General features: G+C 51.9%; 1 protein-coding gene across 5 annotated transcripts in view; it reads left to right on the top strand.

Annotated features, from left to right (window-relative positions):
- The first annotated feature begins 106 nt into the window (after positions 1-106).
- FBXO16 (F-box protein 16) overlaps positions 107-4696 on the top strand; it is a 34050-nt gene continuing 29460 nt past the window's right edge. For 4 of the 5 annotated variants that reach the window (XM_079968895.1, XM_079968896.1, XM_079968894.1 and 1 more), the window contains exon 1: positions 163-287. The gene's annotated coding sequence lies outside the window, so the exon portion shown is untranslated. Of the gene's footprint in view, positions 288-4696 lie in introns of all 5 variants that reach the window. The other variant, XM_079968893.1, reaches the window with a different exon arrangement.

Genomic DNA, 4696 nt, shown 5'->3' with positions numbered 1-4696 from the left:
CCGAGAAAAAAAGCCAGCCAATTGCGCGCCAGCCCCCGCCCGGTTGCTAGGTAGAAGGTGAACGCCAGAGCGGGAGGGTGGCTTTTGATTGGTCGTAGCCGCCGCCAGGCAACGGTTTCCATGGCGAACGGGACCGACTCGCAGGGGGGGGGGGGCGCGGCGGCGGCCTTGTCAACTCGCATCGCCTCAGGTGGGAAGAAGCAAGCGGGCAGACACGTGTCGAGAGCGCCGGCTGGGGGGGGGGGGGCGGGCGGCAAGGTGGGCGGAGATAAGCGGCGAGAGTTCAGGTGAGGGGCCTGCGCGCCGCACGCGGGTCGGGAGTGGGGGGGGGCGGGAAAGGCACGTGTGAATGCGTGTGCGCGTGTCGCTGCGGCCCTTGAGGCCCGGCAAGGAGGGGCAGGCAGGGAGGTGCCTTCGTTGGCTGCGAGGAGCTTCGGGGTGGCTCCTGGGCAAGGTAAAGCGACTAGCAGACTAGCCATTGGTGATAATAATAGTAATAATAATCATTTTAATTCACGGGCCCAATAGCGCTCAGGCTTTTCGAGGCTCTTGTCAAGCTGGCTTGAAGAAGCAGCTTTGGGGGACGTGGAAATGCGCGTGCCGTTTCATTTTTGGCATTTCTGTCAGACAGCTATTGGAAAGGAAATTTTGAATTTATTTATTGCATTCAAATGCTGCCTTTCTCCCTCCATGGCCTACCTATGATCTTATGTTCTATCCCTCTCTCTCTCTCTGTGTGTGTATGTGTGTGTGATTTTGTGTGTGTTTGTATGTATATGTATATGAATATGACACACATGCGAATTTCCTAGAATGAAGTAAAGGTAAAAGGACCCCTGACCATTAGGTCCAGTCCCGGACGACTCTGGGGTTGCGGCGCTCATCTCTCTTTATTGGCCGAGGGAGCCTGTGTACAGCTTCTGGGTCTTGTGGCCAGCATGACTAAGCCGCTTCTGGCGAACCAGAGCAGCGCACGGAAACGCCGTTTACCTTCCCGCCGGAGCGGTACCTATTTATCTACTTGCACTTTGACATGCTTTCGAACCACCGACCTTCTGATCGGCAAGTCCTAGGCTATGTGGTTTAACCCACAGCGCCACCCGCATCCCATTAGAATGAAGTAAGGTAAAGGTAAAGGTACCCCTGCCCGTACGGGCCAGTCGTGTCTGACTCTGGGGTTGTGCGCCCATCTCACTTAAGAGGCCGGGGGCCAGCGCTGTCCGGAGACACTTCCGGGTCACGTGGCCAGTGTGACAAAGCTGCCCTGGCGAGCCAGCGCAGCACACGGAACGCCGTTTACCTTCCCGCTAGAACAGGAGCTGAGACCGAAAAACGGGAGCTCACCCCGCCGTGGGGATTCGAACCGCCAACCATGCGATCAGCAAGCCCTAGGCGCTGAGGTTTTACCCACAGCGCCACCCGCGTCCCCTAGAATGAAGTAAGTAAAGGTAAAGGTACCCCTGCCCGTACGGGCCAGTCTTGACAGACTCTGGGGTTGTGCGCCCATCTCACTTAAGAGGCCAGGGGCCAGCGCTGTCCGGAGACACTTCCGGGTCACGTGGCCAGCGTGACATCGCTGCTCTGGCAAGCCAGAGCCGCACATGGAAACGCCGTTTACCTTCCCGCTGGTAAGCGGTCCCTATTTATCTACTTGCACCCGGAGGTGCTTTCGAACTGCTAGGTTGGCAGGCGCTGGGACCGAGCAGCGGGAGCGCACCCCGCCGCAGGGATTCGAACCGCCGACCTTTCGATCGGCAAGCCCTAGGCGCTGAGGCTTTAACCCACAGCGCCACCTGCGTCCCTCTAGAATGAAGTACCACCTCCTAAAATGGATTTAAAAAAGAACATTGCAGACCCACAGAAAATGCTCATGGGTGACTAGTGGAAGAGGCTTCCATAACCTGCCGAGCAACTGCCAAGAGTTGGAGAAGCTCTTTAGGCACCCTTAGTGACCAAACCTGGTACCTGTAAAAGTTAAAAGGTAAAGGACCCCTGGATGGTTAAGTCCAGTCAAAGGTGACTATGGGGTTGCGGCACTCATCTTGCTTTCAGGCCGCAGGAACGGCGTTTGTCCACAGACAGTTTTCTGGGTCTTGTGGCCCGCAGGACTAAACCGCTTCTGGCGCAACGGGACACCATGACGGAAACCAGAGCGCACAGAAACGCCGTTTACCTTCCCGCCATAGCAGTACCTATTTATCTACTTGCACTGGCTTGCTTTCAAACTGCTAGGTAGGCAGGAGCTAGGACAGAACAACAGGAGCTCACCCCGTTGTGTGGATTCGAACCGCCAACCTTCTGATCGGCAAGCCCAAGAGGCTCAGTGGTTTAGACCACAACGCCACCTGCATCCCTTACCTTTACCTTTTACCTGGTGCCTGTACAGGCGCTGCAGTCCAGACAGGTCCCTTGATTAATTTCCAGCCACTTAACATTTAGAATCCAGTAATTTAAAGTTTCCCCACCAACACCCCAACAGAAGGAATGTGGAAACTGAGCCAAGTGTGGGGGTTAAAAAAAGAATATTGCAGACAGATTAATGGCGGAAAGGGCTCTCGATGGCTACGAACCAGGACGGCTGTTCAATGTTTCTGAATACCAGTTCCTGGAAACCACAGGAAGGTAGAGTTGTTCCTGTGCTCAAATCCTCCTTGCACGTTTTCCACAAGCATCTGATTGGCTACTGTGAAAAGGGGATGCCGGATTGAGTGAGCCGTTGGCCTGATCCAGAACTTTCTGAGAACACAGAAGTACTGTTTTGGGGGGACAGGAGGCGGGCGGGTGTGGGGGACTCCCTGGTCCTGAATGGGGTAACTGTGCCCCTGAAGGACCAGGTGCACAGCCTGGGAGTCATTCTGGACTCACAGCTGTCCATGGAGGCGCAGGTCAATTCTGTGTCCAGGGCAGCTGTCTACCAGCTCCATCTGGTACGCAGGATGAGACCCTCCCTGCCTGCGGACTGTCTTGCCAGAGTGGTGCTTGCTCTGGTTATCTCCCGCTTGGACTACTGCAATGCACTCTACATGGGGCTACCTTTGAAGGTGACCCGGAAACTACAATTAATCCAGATTGCGGCAGCTAGACTGGTGACTGGGAGCGGCCGCCGAGACCACATAACACTGGTCTTGAAAGACCTCCATTGGCTCCCAGCACGTTTCCGAGCACAATTCAAAGTGCTGACCTTTAAAGCCCTAAATGGCCTCGGCGCAGTATATCTGAAGGAGCATCTTCACCCCCATCGTTCTGCCCATACACTGAGGTCCAGCGCCGAGGGCTTTCTGGCAGTTCCTTCCCTGCGAGAAGCCAAGTTACAGGGAACCAGGCAGAGGGCCTTCTTGGTATTGGCACCCGCCCTGTGGAACACCCTCCCACCAGATGTCAAAGAGAACAACAACTACCAGACTTTTAGAAGACATCTGAAGGCAGCCCTGTTTAGGGAAGCTTTTAATGTTTGATGCATTACTGTATTTTAATATTTTGTTGGAAGCCGCCCAGAGTGGCTGGGGAAGCCCAGCGAGATGGGTGGGGTATAAATAAATTATTATTTCTCCTTAAATTCTTACTGAATATACTCATAAATGTCTAGTGGAATAGGCTTCCATAGGTTGCAGGGCAACTGCCAAGAGTACGGTAGCTTTATAGGTGACCTTAGTTTCAAGTCCTGGTGCACAGATGCTCTAGACATGTGTTTTTATTAATTTCCGTTGAGTTAACATTTCTGTAATCTGAGATGCAGCATTTCCCCCTCCCTAGAGAAGGAAAATTCAACACCATGATCAAGTCAACATGTAGTGGATTGTGGTCTCTAGGCTAAGTGTGTGGGTGTGAATGAGTGAGTGAGATAAAAAAGCTTTACCAGACAATACCTAATTGAATTTATATTCCTAGTAATGTTGACACAAGGCATTCACAAAACAGGCCTGCTTTTGTTGACGGCCTTTGGTTTAGCATTTTTGCAGGGTTAAACCGGGATTAACACAATCCAGGAAATCAGTCTAATGCCCTTAGCTAATATGATATGAGCATTACAGTGCATTAATCTTTCTTAAACATTATCAAATTATGGCTTTTGAGTTAACAGCTGGCCTGTTCTTCTGCCTTTCCTTTCACAGGATTTGTTAGGAATTGGGACATACTATGAATCTAAGTCTTTTGCCATAGGCAAGCAGTGCCTCTAAAAAAACATTGAGGCAACCCTGGCACCCTGTACCCTCTTATTTAGCAATAGTATAGCTTACTCATTGGGTGGTGGATGAGGCCAAAAGAACCCACAACAAATGATGCAGGGTGCCACCCTAGTGTGGGCATTCTGACACCACACTGTGATTTAGTCACGGTCTCTGGCATGAACCACATTTGTTACCTTCGCTGAACAATCACATCCTTTGAGACCAGCAAGTCCAACTGTGTCATACTGTACCTCACAATTTTGAATAGTCATAGCCTGGCCTTCCTCAATCTAGTGCCCTCCAGATACTTTGGACTACATCTCCCATCAGTCCAAGCTAGCATGATGCTGCTGATTGGAGAAGGACACTGACAAACTGGAACGTGTCCAGAGGAGGGCAACCAAAATGGTCAAAGGCCTGGAAACGATGCCTTATGAGGAACGGCTAAGGGAGCTGGGCATGTTTAGCCTGGAGAAGAGGAGGTTAAGGGGTGATATGATAGCCATGTTCAAATATATAAAAGGATG

The sequence above is a fragment of the Podarcis cretensis genome (assembly GCF_951804945.1).
Source record: "Podarcis cretensis genome assembly, chromosome: 3".
Classification (NCBI taxonomy): Eukaryota; Metazoa; Chordata; class Lepidosauria; order Squamata; family Lacertidae; genus Podarcis; species Podarcis cretensis.
Note: the sequence above shows the minus strand (reverse complement) of the source record. Positions and strands in the feature narration are given on the sequence as shown.